Source organism: Etheostoma spectabile, chromosome 12 (genome assembly GCF_008692095.1).
Source record: "Etheostoma spectabile isolate EspeVRDwgs_2016 chromosome 12, UIUC_Espe_1.0, whole genome shotgun sequence".
Lineage (NCBI taxonomy): Eukaryota > Metazoa > Chordata > Actinopteri > Perciformes > Percidae > Etheostoma > Etheostoma spectabile.
This window is the reverse complement of record NC_045744.1, coordinates 4,562,077-4,576,951: the sequence shown is the minus strand read 5'-3', so window position 1 is coordinate 4,576,951 and position 14,875 is coordinate 4,562,077. Positions and strand designations below refer to the sequence as shown.

The following is a 14,875-nucleotide window of genomic DNA, read 5'->3' as shown; positions in this document are numbered from 1 at the left end:
AGCCTCCAATCGCATACACACATCAAATTGCACCCCATGTATCCGTGAAGAAATTTTCTGGACACAAGCATTTTGTCCCGCCATAGTATTTAAATATCATAATAAACGTAGAAAACTTCGAAGTTTCGGTACGGGTTATTTCTTTCCCCCACACAATTCAATGTCAGACCCCAGTTCAATGTGCGATTGGCCTCACCAAGACAGAACTGTCACGGGAACACACAGTCATTCTAACTAAGCATACGACATTGCTCTCAATAAGTTATGAGGAAACGTCTATCATACCAGGAGTGGGGAGTTGAACCCGACGAGGAGGACTGTCCATTGCAACCTATAAGTAGTGCAACACCTTAAACCACTCGGCCCAGCCTGGTGATGTTCAGTTCAAGCCAATGGCAAACTCAAATGTTTTTACTTGACATACTATGTCCTGACCTACTCCATAAAGCATGCTGGCATGCTCTATGGACCTAATTTGTTTTAAAAGCCCTTGGCACATTTTTAGAGCCTCAATATTACGAAAAAAAAACCCCGTAAAATATTGGCACCCACAGCAAACACAGCTTCAACGAGACTCTCAGCATTTGGCCCATACCTGGTCAGTGGGCTCCATACGTTCCTTATCATGGGTAGCCTACTTGGACCATTTGTTCGCATCTTCACCAAAACTATATGCACAATGCCTCTAACATTTTGACATACTTTTTCCATTTACCTTGATTATCTCTGCCCACACTGGTAGGCGCGAAATTTTTATAATTGTATTTTCACAGTTGTTTTTAACCTCTTCTTTCAAACTCGTCATAGGCTGTGATTTCAAAATCTTCTTGAATCTTTGCAGGTAGTATCTTGGACGCTCATGATGAAAGTTATCCATAGACTTTTGATCGAAACTTCTAAACAAAAGTATCATTATTCTTGGCAACTATTATTCTAATGGCCACCGAACTTGACAATACAATCTATGTTCTGATGGCCATCACACAGTAGCAAACTGTAACGTAACACGAGCACCGTCTACTAAGAATACACAACTTTTCTCTCTGTACTTTGAGGACAATCTAACTAATACCAGAAGTGGGATTTGACCCCCAGTACAAACTGTCCTCATGGCATCCTGTTTGCAACCGCCTTACCACTCTAGCCATTCTGTGACAGGATCTAGCATTAAACTGTTTTGCCCAACACTATATATGAATAGAATGTAAAAACATCTTGGTGTTGGTAACGTGGTTGGTTTTTTTCTCCCACTCATTCTTGTTCGATCCCAATCTAATTGCTGATTGGGCCATCACCAGAAATGTCCATCGGAACACATATCAGTCTGACTAAACTATTTACTAGTTATTGTTAGTTTGTGTATATGGCCTATGGGACCCTAATTGTTTTTTAGCCCTTGAAGCCCATTTTTGACGTGTCTCCTATTGTAAAACTACAATATTGGGCACACACTAACCAGCTTTGCAGGTTGGTAAATCACGCATCCACAGACACCCAGGCCCCACACCTGAAACAGCACCCTCCGGACATCGCCGACTAAACGCCACAAAAGTGGAAGTCCCACACCAGTTCAGACTTAAACGCTCCTAGCCCCATGCAAGCTTGGATATTGTTCTGATCTTCACAGATTATGCCCTAGCTTCTCTGATATTGTGGACATATTCACATTTACTTCATTGCTGCCCAACCGAAGGCACGACCTTTTAATTATGCATTATTTTTCATGTGTACTTACCTTCTTCAAACTCCGCTATTCAGGCCTTGATTTAGAATCTCTTGAATCTTTTTACGGGGAGTAAATCTGTTGACGCTCTTGTACGACAAGTAAATCCAAAGAATTTTACTATAGCTAACATAAACGTGCAATGAGGCCGCGTCCCGTTAAGCCTGTTTGAAACAGGAAAGGTTGTAATCTTGGCAAATTGATGCCAATTTACATGAACTTATGTGTGGTCTATTATGTCCATAGAGCCTATCACCCTATACTCTAGCCCACCCCGACGTAACAGACCCCGCCCCCAGTCTCATAACCTTGAACTGTTTTAGCTAAATGCTGTGAGTGTAGTATTGACACAGACACGTAGCTCTGTTTAATTAGTGATGGTTTGCCCGCCACATATTGCTTAAGCACCCCCCTTTAATTATCCTAGCTCAATATTTTGAATCACAACAAGGGATTGATACCATGTGACCAAGCATAACCCATTGCTTTCTGTAATTGAATTAGGAACAGTCTAACTCATACCAGAGTGGGATTTGAACCCCACGAGGACATCTGTCCCTATGCATCTTGAGTGCAACGCCTTAACCACTCGCCATCCTGTGATATTATTCTTGCTAAATGCAAAACAAAAGGTTGTCACCTGACACACTAGTTACTTATTACTCCTAAAGAGCTGGGCATGGCCAATGGGACCCAATTGGTTTTTATTGCCCTTGAGCACATTGTGACGGCCTCATATATACGAAAACTCACAATATTGGCACCCCGCAATAAACACAGCTTTGCGAGACGTACACAATTTGGCCCATAACTGGCCAAAGTTACGACGGCCAATTTCAGAAACTTAGAATGTGTGGTCTATAGTGATATTGACCCCCCCTACACTGTAGCCACCACCCATGTAAACGACCACACCCCTTTCTTGACTTGAACCCATTTTCGCTAGAATCTTGTTGAGAGGTATCATTGACCTCAGCAAAGAGCTCTGTTTTAATTGATGTGGTTTGCCCCACTTCCACTCGGCCATCCTGGTGACGTTAGCTTAATTGGCAAAAACAAATTTTATCTGACACATTAGTTCATATTTACCAATTTAATACTTTTTTCATGTGTTTTAACCTACTTTGCGAACTTGTCATAGGCCCTGATTTCAATCTTCTTGAATCTTTTACAGTAGTATCTGACGCTCATGAACAAAAGTTATCCAATTTTTGATAGCTAAACAAAATGCGCCAAGGGACCACGTTCTGTAATGGCTGATGAACAGGAACATTGTATCTTGCAAGAGTTATCTGCCATAACACGTGACTTGAATGTGTAGTCTATCAAACTAACTGTTAGCTATCATTGACTCAGCAAGAGCTCTGCCTTAATTGGTGATGGTTTGCCCCCCGCCACTCATTTAATTATGCTAGCTCACATAATGTCAAATCAACAACAAATGCTGAAGTGTTGATACCATGATACCATGTAATAAGCATAACACAATTTTCTTTGTAATGTAATGAGGAAACAGTCCTAACTCATACCAGCAGGAGTGGATTTGAACCCAGAGGACACAACTGCTCCTTTGAATCTTGTAGTACAACGCTTAAACCACAACCACTCGTCCATCCTGGTGAATATCAGCTTAATGCTAAATGGCAAAAAGAAAATGTTTTAGGGACCATTTTTGATTACAGACCACACCCCCCACCCCCTTTTATAACTTGAACCACTTTAGCTAGACTCTTGTGAGAGGTATCATTGACCCTCAGCAATGAGCTTTGTTTTTTTGTGATGGGTCCCCGCCACATATGCTTAAGTCACACACCCATTTAGTTATACTATCTCAATACTTTCAAATCGCAACAACCTTGATTGGCACCAATCTATACCAGGAGTAGTCCGTGTACTAAGCATTAGCATACTCTACTCTCCTTAACATCTAGAAACAAATCTAACTCATACCAGGAGCTGAATTTGAACCCACAGGGTAAATTCCATTTGCAACTTTCATGCACCTTAACCCCTCAACCAACCACCACCCTGAGATAAACAAGTTTTTAAATGGCAAATAAAAAACATTGTTTCCGTCCTGACAAGACCTGGTTACTGATTACTCCTTAAAGACCCTCCAATCGCATATACACATCAAATTGGCACCCATTTTATCGTGGAAGGAAGGATTCGGAAAAAGCCTTGTTCCGAGCCATAGTCAGTTTAATATACTAGAAAATTAGAAACATCAAAAGTTGGTATGGTTTTTCTTTTTTCCCCACAATTCTGTCAAGACCCATTTCACATGTGCTGATTGGCCATCACTTACCAGAAAACGCAAACTTCCACTTGGAATCTCCAGTCTGAACCACAGCATTAACACCTGCTCTTCACTAATGTATGAGGCAAAACGGCTTAATCAATACCAGAGTCCAGGTGGGAATTTGAACCCACAGAGAACCATCTGTCCCATTGCATCTTGGCTCAACGCCTTAACCACATCGACAGTAGACCTCTTTAACCACCGCTTTCGACCATCCTGGTGATGTTAGTCCAAAATGGCCAAATGAAATGAATGACATGGCAAAAATCAATGTTGTTACTGACAACTATTACTAAATGTCCTCTTGACTACGTTACTGATAATGTATGAGGAAACAGTCTAAATCATACCAGGAGTGGGATTTGAACCCACGAGGAGATCTGTCCATTGCAACTTAAGTGCAACACCTTAACCACTCGGCCATCCTGGTGATGTCAGTTCAATGCCAAATGGCAAAAATCAAATGTTGTTACTTGACAAACTATGTCCTGACTACTCCATAAAGAGCATGGGCATGGCTTATGGGACCCTAATTGGTTTTAGCCCTTGAGCACATTTTTAGGGCCTCAATATATACGAAAACCCATAAATATTGGCACTCACACAAACACAGCTTCACGAGACTCTACAGCAATTTGGCCCATACCTGTCAGTGGGCTCCATAGCGTTCCTGATGCATGGTAGGCCTTAACTTGGACATATTTGTTCTGATCTTCACCAAACTTAATGCACATATTGCTCTAATCATTGTGGACATATTTCCATTTACCTATATTAGCTCTGCCCAACTGGTAGGCGGACATTTTTAATTATGTATTTTACAGTTGTTTTACCTTCTTTCAAACTCGTCATAGGCTGTGATTTCAATCTCTTGAATCTGTGCAGGTAGTATCTGTGGACGCTCATGATGAAAAGTTATCTATAGAATTTTGATCGAAACTTTCTAAACAGAAAGTATCATTATCTTGGCAACTATTATTCTAATTGCCCCGAAACTTGACAAACAATCTGATGTGCTGATTGGCCATCAACACAGAGCAGAACTGTAACTGGGAACACAGCAACCAGTCTGAACTAAGAATAAGACACTTTTCTCTGTAACTTGTGAGGAGAACATCTAACTAATACCAGGAATGGGATTTGAACCCACAAGGGCAACTGCCTACTGCATCCTGTTTGCAACACCTTAACCACTCAGCCATTCTGGTGACAGGAGCTCAGCATTAAACAGTTTGCCCCACACTATATAATAATAGATGTAAAAACATCTTGGTGTTGGTAAGGGGTTATTTTTTCTCCCACACAATTCGTGTCGAGTCCCAATCTAATGTGCTGATTGGCCATCAACAGAAATGTCAATCTGAACACATTAGTCAGTCTGAGCTAAACATAATGTGTTATGTTATGTGTTATGTTGTGTAATATGGCCTATGGGACCCTAATTGGTTTTAGCCCTTGAGCACATTTTTGACGGTCTCATATAGGAAAACTTACAAATATTGGCACACACATAAACACAGCTTTGCAGGTCTGTATCGCGATTTGGCCCATACCTGTAAACGGGCTCCATAGCGCCCACTAATGCGTGGAAGGCCTTAACTTGGACATAGTTGTTCTGATCTTCACCAGATTTAATGCACATATTGCTCTGATCATTGTGGACATATTCACATTTAGCTCTGCCCAACCGGAAGGCACACATTTTAATTATGCATTTTTCATGTGTATTACCTTCTTTCAAACTCGTCATATGTCCGTGATTTAAATCTTCTTGAATCTTTTACGGGGAGTATCTGTGGACGCCCATGACGAAAAGTAATCCAAAGAATTTTAATAGCTAACAAAACGTGCATGAGGACCAGCGTCCCGTAGATGCCTGTTGAAACAGGAAAGGTTGTATCTTGGCAAAAGTTATGCCAATTTACATGAAACTTATGTGTGGTCTATATGTCATATTGAGCCTCACCCTATACTCTAGCCACCCCGACGTAAACAGACCACGCCCCCTCTCATACCTTGAACTGTTTTAGCTAAATGCTTGTGAGTGGTAGTATTGAACACAGGACAGCGCTCTGTTTTAATTAGTGATGGTTTGTCCCGCCACATATGCTTAAGCCACACCCCATTTAATTATCCTAGCTCAATAATTTTGAATCACAACAAAGGGATTGATACCATGTGAACCAAGCATAACCCATTGCTTTCTGTAATGAATTAGGAAACAGTCTAACTCATACCAGGAGTGGGATTTGAACCCACGAGGACATCTGTCCATTGCATCTTGAGTGCAACGCCTTAACCACTCGGCCATCCTGATGATATTAATTCTGTGCTAAATGGCAAAAACAAAAGGTTGTCACCTGACACACTAGTTACTTATTACTCCATAAAGAGCATGGGCATGGCCAATGGGACCCTAATTGGTTTTATTGCCCTTGAGCACATTGTTGACGGCCTCAATATATACGAAAACTCACAAATATTGGCACCCGCATAAACACAGCTTTGCGAGACTGTACAGCAATTTGGCCCATAACTGGCAAAAGTTACGCCAATTTACATGAAACTTAGAATGTGTGGTCTATATGTGATATTGAGCCGCCCCCTACACTGTAGCCACACCCATGTAAACAGACCACACCCCTTTCTTGACTTGAACCATTTTAGCTAGACTCTTGTGAGAGGTATCATTGAACTCAGCAAAGAGCTCTGTTTTAATTGATGATGGTTTGCCCCACTCCACTCGGCCATCCTGGTGACGTTAGCTTAATTGGCAAAAAACAAATTTTATCTGACACATTAGTTAATAGTTACCAATTATACATTTTTCATGTGTTTTACCTACTTTCGAACTTGTCATAGGCCGTGATTTCAATCTTCTTGAATCTTTTACAGGTAGTATCTGACGCTCATGACAAAAAGTTATCCAAATAATTTTGATAGCTAACAAAATGCGCAAGAGGACCAGCGTCCTGTAGATGGCTGATGAAACAGGAACAGTTGTATCTTTGCAAGAGTTATGCCAATTAACGTGAAACTTAGAATGTGTAGTCTATCATAACATGAACTATTTTAGCTATCATTGAACTCAGCAAAGAGCTCTGCCTTAATTGGTGATGGTTTGCCCCGCCCCATTTAATTATGCTAGCTCAATAATGTCAAATCACAACAAATGCTGAAGTGATTGATACCATGTAAAATAAGCATAACACAATTTTCTTTGTAATGTATGAGGAAACAGTCTAACTCATACCAGGAGTGGGATTTGAACCCACGAGGACAACTGTCCATTGAATCTTGAGTACAACGCCTTAACCACTCGGCCATCCTGGTGATATCAGCTTAATGCTAAATGGCAAAAAGAAAATGTTTTAGGGACATTTTTGATTACAGACCACACCCCCTTTTATAACTTGAACCACTTTAGCTAGACTCTTGTGAGAGGTATCATTGAACTCAGCAATGAGCTTTGTTTTTATTGGTGATGGTGTGCCCCGCCACATATGCTTAAGTCACACACCATTTAGTTATACTAGCTCAATACTTTCAAATCGCAACAACCATTGATTGGCACCAATCTATACCAGGAGTAGTCCGTGTAAACTAAGCATTAGACATTACTCTCCTTAACATCTAAGGAAACAATCTAACTCATACCAGGAGCTGAATTTGAACCCACAAGGGTAAATGTCCATTGCAATTTCATAGCACCTTAACCCCTCAACCACCCTGAAGATAACAAAGTTTTAAATGGCAAATAAAAAACATTGTTTCCTGACAAGCTGGTTACTGATTACTCCTTAAAGAGCCTCCAATCGCAATACACATCAAATTGGCACCCATGTATCGTGGAAGAAAGGATTCTGGACAAAAGCATTTTGTCCCAGCCATAGTATTTAAATATAATAATAAACGTAGAAACTTCAAAGTTCGGTAAGGGGTTATTTCTTTCCCCACACAATTCATGTCAAGACCCAGTTCAATGTGCCTATTGGCCATCACCACAGAGCAGAACTGTCACGGGGAACACACTAGTCAGTCTGAACTAAGCATAAGACATTGCTCTCAATAATGTATGAGGAAAAAGTCTTAATCATACCAGGAGTGGGATTTGAACCCACAAGGACATCTGTCCATTGCATCTTGAGTGCAACGCCTTAACCACTCGGCCATCCTGGTGATGTTAGTTCAATGCCAAATGGCAAAAATCAAATGTTGTTACTTGACAAACTATGTCCTGACTACTCCATAAAGAGCACGGGCATGGCTTATGGGACCCTAATTGGTTTTAGCCCTTGAGCACATTTTTGATGGCCTCAATATATAAGAAAACCCATAAATATTGGCACCCACACAAACACAGCTTCACGAGACTCTACAGCAATTTGGCCCATACCTGTCAGTGGGCTCCATAGCGTTCCTGATGCATGGTAGGCCTTAACTTGGACATATTTGTTCTGATCTTCACCAAACTTAATGCACATTTTGCTCTAATCATTGTGGACATATTTTCCATTTACCTATATTAGCTCGGCCCAACTGGTAGGCGGACATTTTTAATTATGTATTTTACAGTTGTTTTACCTTCTTTCAAACTCGTCATAGGCTGTGATTTCAATCTTCTTGAATCTTTGCAGGTAGTATCTGTGGACGCTCATGATGAAAAGTTATCTATAGAATTTTGATCGAAACTTTCTAAACAGAAAGTATCATTATCTTGGCAACTATTATTCTAATTGCCCCGAAACTTGAAAAACAATCTGATGTGCTGATTGGCCATCAACACAGAGCAGAACTGTAACTGGGAACACAGCAACCAGTCTGAACTAAGAATAAGACACTTTTCTCTGTAACTTGTGAGGAGAACATCTAACTAATACCAGGAATGGGATTTGAACCCACAAGGGCAACTGCCTACTGCATCCTGTTTGCAACACCTTAACCACTCAGCCATTCTGGTGACAGGAGCTCAGCATTAAACAGTTTGCCCCACACTATATAATAATAGATGTAAAAACATCTTGGTGTTGGTAAGGGGTTATTTTTTCTCCCACACAATTCGTGTCGAGTCCCAATCTAATGTGCTGATTGGCCATCAACAGAAATGTCAATCTGAACACATTAGTCAGTCTGAGCTAAACATAATGTGTTATGTTATGTGTTATGTTGTGTAATATGGCCTATGGGACCCTAATTGGTTTTAGCCCTTGAGCACATTTTTGACGGTCTCATATAGGAAAACTTACAAATATTGGCACACACATAAACACAGCTTTGCAGGTCTGTATCGCGATTTGGCCCATACCTGTAAACGGGCTCCATAGCGCCCACTAATGCGTGGAAGGCCTTAACTTGGACATAGTTGTTCTGATCTTCACCAGATTTAATGCACATATTGCTCTGATCATTGTGGACATATTCACATTTAGCTCTGCCCAACCGGAAGGCACACATTTTTAATTATGCATTTTTCATGTGTATTACCTTCTTTCAAACTCGTCATATGTCCGTGATTTAAATCTTCTTGAATCTTTTACGGGGAGTATCTGTGGACGCCCATGACGAAAAGTAATCCAAAGAATTTTAATAGCTAACAAAACGTGCATGAGGACCAGCGTCCCGTAGATGCCTGTTGAAACAGGAAAGGTTGTATCTTGGCAAAAGTTATGCCAATTTACATGAAACTTATGTGTGGTCTATATGTCATATTGAGCCTCACCCTATACTCTAGCCACCCCGACGTAAACAGACCACGCCCCCTCTCATACCTTGAACTGTTTTAGCTAAATGCTTGTGAGTGGTAGTATTGAACACAGGCGAGAGCTCTGTTTTAATTAGTGATGGTTTGTCCCGCCACATATGCTTAAGCCACACCCCATTTAATTATCCTAGCTCAATAATTTTGAATCACAATAAAGGGATTGATACCATGTGAACTAAGCATAACCCATTGCTTTCTGTAATGAATTAGGAAAGAGTCTAACTCATACCAGGAGTGGGATTTGAACCCACGAGGACATCTGTCCATTGCATCTTGAGTGCAACGCCTTAACCACTCGGCCATCCTGATGATATTAATTCTGTGCTAAATGGCAAAAACAAAAGGTTGTCACCTGACACACTAGTTACTTATTACTCCATAAAGAGCATGGGCATGGCCAATGGGACCCTAATTGGTTTTATTGCCCTTGAGCACATTGTTGACGGCCTCAATATATACGAAAACTCACAAATATTGGCACCCGCATAAACACAGCTTTGCGAGACTGTACAGCAATTTGGCCCATAACTGGCAAAAGTTACGCCAATTTACATGAAACTTAGAATGTGTGGTCTATATGTGATATTGAGCCGCCCCCTACACTGTAGCCACACCCATGTAAACAGACCACACCCCTTTCTTGACTTGAACCATTTTAGCTAGACTCTTGTGAGAGGTATCATTGAACTCAGCAAAGAGCTCTGTTTTAATTGATGATGGTTTGCCCCACTCCACTCTGCCATCCTGGTGACGTTAGCTTAATTGGCAAAAAACAAATTTTATCTGACACATTAGTTAATAGTTACCAATTATACATTTTTCATGTGTTTTACCTACTTTCGAATTTTTCATAGGCCGTGATTTCAATCTTCTTGAATCTTTTACAGGTAGTATCTGACGCTCATGACAAAAAGTTATCCAAATAATTTTGATAGCTAACAAAATGCGCAAGAGGACCAGCGTCCTGTAGATGGCTGATGAAACAGGAACAGTTGTATCTTTGCAAGAGTTATGCCAATTTACGTGAAACTTAGAATGTGTAGTCTATCATAACATGAACTATTTTAGCTATCATTGAACTCAGCAAAGAGCTCTGCCTTAATTGGTGATGGTTTGCCCCGCCCCATTTAATTATGCTAGCTCAATAATGTCAAATCACAACAAATGCTGAAGTGATTGATACCATGTAAAATAAGCATAACACAATTTTCTTTGTAATGTATGAGGAAACAGTCTAACTCATACCAGGAGTGGGATTTGAACCCACGAGGACAACTGTCCATTGAATCTTGAGTGCAACGCCTTAATCACTCGGCCATCCTGGTGATATCAGCTTAATGCTAAATGGCAAAAAGAAAATGTTTTAGGGACATTTTTGATTACAGACCACACCCCCTTTTATAACTTGAACCACTTTAGCTAGACTCTTGTGAGAGGTATCATTGAACTCAGCAATGAGCTTTGTTTTTATTGGTGATGGTGTGCCCCGCCACATATGCTTAAGTCACACCCCATTTAGTTATACTAGCTCAATACTTTCAAATCGCAACAACCATTGATTGGCACCAATCTATACCAGGAGTAGTCCGTGTAAACTAAGCATTAGACATTACTCTCCTTAACATCTAAGGAAACAATCTAACTCATACCAGGAGCTGAATTTGAACCCACAAGGGTAAATGTCCATTGCAATTTCATAGCACCTTAACCCCTCAACCACCCTGAAGATAACAAAGTTTTAAATGGCAAATAAAAAACGTTGTTTCCTGACAAGCTGGTTACTGATTACTCCTTAAAGAGCCTCCAATCGCAATACACATCAAATTGGCACCCATGTATCGTGGAAGAAAGGATTCTGGACAAAAGCATTTTGTCCCAGCCATAGTATTTAAATATAATAATAAACGTAGAAACTTCAAAGTTCGGTAAGGGGTTATTTCTTTCCCCACACAATTCATGTCAAGACCCAGTTCAATGTGCCTATTGGCCATCACCACAGAGCAGAACTGTCACGGGGAACACACTAGTCAGTCTGAACTAAGCATAAGACATTGCTCTCAATAACAGTCTAAATCATACCAGGAGTGGGATTTGAACCCACGAGGACATCTGTCCATTGCATCTTGAGTGCAACGCCTTAACCACTCGGCCATCCTGGTGATGTTAGTTCAATGCCAAATGGCAAAAATCAAATGTTGTTACTTGACAAACTATGTCCTGACTACTCCATAAAGAGCATGGGCATGGCTTATGGGACCCTAATTGGTTTTAGCCCTTGAGCACATTTTTAGGGCCTCAATATATACGAAAACCCATAAATATTGGCACCCACACAAACACAGCTTCACGAGACTCTACAGCAATTTGGCCCATACCTGTCAGTGGGCTCCATAGCGTTCCTGATGCATGGTAGGCCTTAACTTGGACATATTTGTTCTGATCTTCACCAAACTTAATGCACATATTGCTCTAATCATTGTGGACATATTTTCCATTTACCTATATTAGCTCTGCCCAACTGGTAGGCGGACATTTTTAATTATGTATTTTACAGTTGTTTTACCTTCTTTCAAACTCGTCATAGGCTGTGATTTCAATCTTCTTGAATCTGTGCAGGTAGTATCTGTGGACGCTCATGATGAAAAGTTATCTATAGAATTTTGATCGAAACTTTCTAAACAGAAAGTATCATTATCTTGGCAACTATTATTCTAATTGCCCCGAAACTTGACAAACAATCTGATGTGCTGATTGGCCATCAACACAGAGCAGAACTGTAACTGGGAACACAGCAACCAGTCTGAACTAAGAATAAGACACTTTTCTCTGTAACTTGTGAGGAGAACATCTAACTAATATCAGTAGTGGGATTTGAACCCACGAGGACAACTGTCCATTGCATCTTGAGTGCAACACCTTAACCACTCGGCCATCCTGGTGATATCAGCTTAATACAAAATGGCAAAAAGAAAATGTTTTAGGGACATTTTTGATTACAGACCACACCCCCTTTTATAACTTGAACCACTTTAGCTAGACTCTTGTGAGAGGTGTCATTGAACTCAGCAATGAGCTCTGTTTTTATTGGTGATGGTGTGCCCCGCCACATATACTTAAGTCATGCCCCGTTTAAATGTCCTAGCTCAATACTATCAAATCGCAACAACCATTGATTTGGCACCAATCTATACCAGGAGTAGTCCGTGTAAACTAAGCATTAGACATTACTCTCCTTAACATATAAGGAAACAACCTAACTCATACCAGGAGCTGGATTTGAACCCACAAGGGTAAATGTCTATTGCAACTTGATGGGACCTAAACCACTCAGCCACCCTGAAGATAAAAATGCTTCAAATGGCAAATAAAAATTGTTGTTTCCTGACACGCTGGTTACTGATTACTCCTTAAAGAGCATCCAATCGCAATACACATCAAATTGGTACCCATGTATCGTGGAAGAAAGGATTCTGGACAAAAGCATTTTGTCCCAGCCATAGTATTTAAATATAATAATAGATGTAGAAACATCAAAGTTTGGTATGGGTTTTTTTTTTTTTTCACACAATTCATGTCAAGACCCAATTCCATGTGCTGATTGGCCATCATAACAGAAAAGAACGGCCAACACACTAGTCAGTCTGAACCAAGCACAAGACACTGCTTTCAATAATGTATGAGGAAACAGTCTAATGGATACGGGGTTATTTTTGTTTTTTCCACCGCAATTCATGTCAAGACCACAATTCCATGTGCGGATTGCCGTCATACCAAAAGAAACGGGTCAACACCTATGTCATCTGAACCAGCACAATAGACACTGCTTTCACTAAGTATTGGCAACAGTCTAAATATACCAGGAGTGGATTTGAACCCACGATAGAACATCTGTCCCATTGCAGCTTGATTGCACGCCTTCAACCCTCGGCATCCGGTTGATGTTTATGCAGCTAAATGTTGAGAACATCATGTTGTTATGTTATGAAACCAAGTCTTGATTACTCCATAAAAAGACATGGGCATGGCTTATTGGACCCCATTGGTTTTAGAGCGCCTTAAACACATTTTTGGACGGCCTCAATATACCGAAAAACCCATATAGGTGCCACCCACATACACAGTTTTGCGAGACGTACACGTGCGATTTGCCCCTTAACCTAGAACGGGCTCCATAGCTCCCTAATGCGTGGATGGCATTAACTTGGACAAAGGGTTTGCTTGTGATCTTCACCATATTGAGTTGCACCTATGGCTCTAATCATTGTGGACCGTCATCCCAACCCAAGGCAGACTTTATATTACACTTTTTAATAACATACCACACCCCCCTTTTTATAACATTGAACCACTTTATCTAGACTCTTGTGAGAGTGTATCATTGAACGCAGGCAACTAGCTCTGTTTTTTTTTTGGTATGGTTGCCCTGCCACCATCTGCTTAGTCACGCCCATCGAGTTTATTATCCTAGCGCAATCTTCAAATTGCAACAAACATTGCATTGTCACATATGTATTTATGTTTCCACACTGCATACATCTCATGCCAGGAGGAGTCTGTGGTACCATTAGAGCATAGACATACTTTCCTTAATGATATCAGGAAACATCTAACTCATACTAGGATCTGCGAGTTTTAAACCCACCGGAAATGTGCCAATGCACTTCATAGACCCCTTTACCCTCTCATGCCCCCCCTGACGAATAACGCCTTGTAAAAATGGTAAATAAAAAGCTTTTTTTTTTCCTGACCCTGGTTACTGAGTCACTCGGTAAAGGCATCAATCGCATACACATAAAGTGGGCAACCCCTGTCATCGGAAAGAACGCATTTCTAGACAAAAGCATTTTGTCCCCAGCCTAGCTATTTAAATTAATAAAAGGATGTGAAAAGGTTTGGTATGGGTTATTTTATTTATCCCCACAAAATTAATGGACGAACCCAATTCAATGGTGCTTAGGCCGATCACAAGAGCAGGAACTGGTCCCTGGGAAAAACTAGTCAGTCGTACGCGTAAGCGCAACACTGCTCTCAATATGTAGCGAGGAACATTTAACCATACCAGGAGGTGGGATTAATGCCCCCAAGACGT

The 14,875-nt window shown here is 40.7% G+C and overlaps 8 non-coding genes and 1 pseudogene across 8 annotated transcripts; 1 reads left to right on the top strand and 8 right to left on the bottom strand.

The window, feature by feature from the left end:
• The window catches only part of LOC116698801 (contactin-associated protein-like 4), a 421,932-nt pseudogene that overhangs the window by 373,269 nt on the left and 33,788 nt on the right, over positions 1 to 14,875 (top strand).
• trnal-uaa (transfer RNA leucine (anticodon UAA)) lies at positions 4,373 to 4,455 on the bottom strand. The gene has a single exon. It is a non-coding gene; the product is annotated as a tRNA-Leu (tRNA).
• Positions 6,260 to 6,342, bottom strand: trnal-caa (transfer RNA leucine (anticodon CAA)). Its single transcript has one exon. It is a non-coding gene; the product is annotated as a tRNA-Leu (tRNA).
• trnal-caa (transfer RNA leucine (anticodon CAA)) lies at positions 7,276 to 7,358 on the bottom strand. The gene has a single exon. It is a non-coding gene; the product is annotated as a tRNA-Leu (tRNA).
• On the bottom strand, positions 8,122 to 8,204 carry trnal-caa (transfer RNA leucine (anticodon CAA)). Its single transcript has one exon. It is a non-coding gene; the product is annotated as a tRNA-Leu (tRNA).
• trnal-caa (transfer RNA leucine (anticodon CAA)) lies at positions 10,013 to 10,095 on the bottom strand. The gene has a single exon. It is a non-coding gene; the product is annotated as a tRNA-Leu (tRNA).
• On the bottom strand, positions 11,029 to 11,111 carry trnal-caa (transfer RNA leucine (anticodon CAA)). Its single transcript has one exon. It is a non-coding gene; the product is annotated as a tRNA-Leu (tRNA).
• Positions 11,863 to 11,945, bottom strand: trnal-caa (transfer RNA leucine (anticodon CAA)). The gene has a single exon. It is a non-coding gene; the product is annotated as a tRNA-Leu (tRNA).
• On the bottom strand, positions 12,643 to 12,725 carry trnal-caa (transfer RNA leucine (anticodon CAA)). The gene has a single exon. It is a non-coding gene; the product is annotated as a tRNA-Leu (tRNA).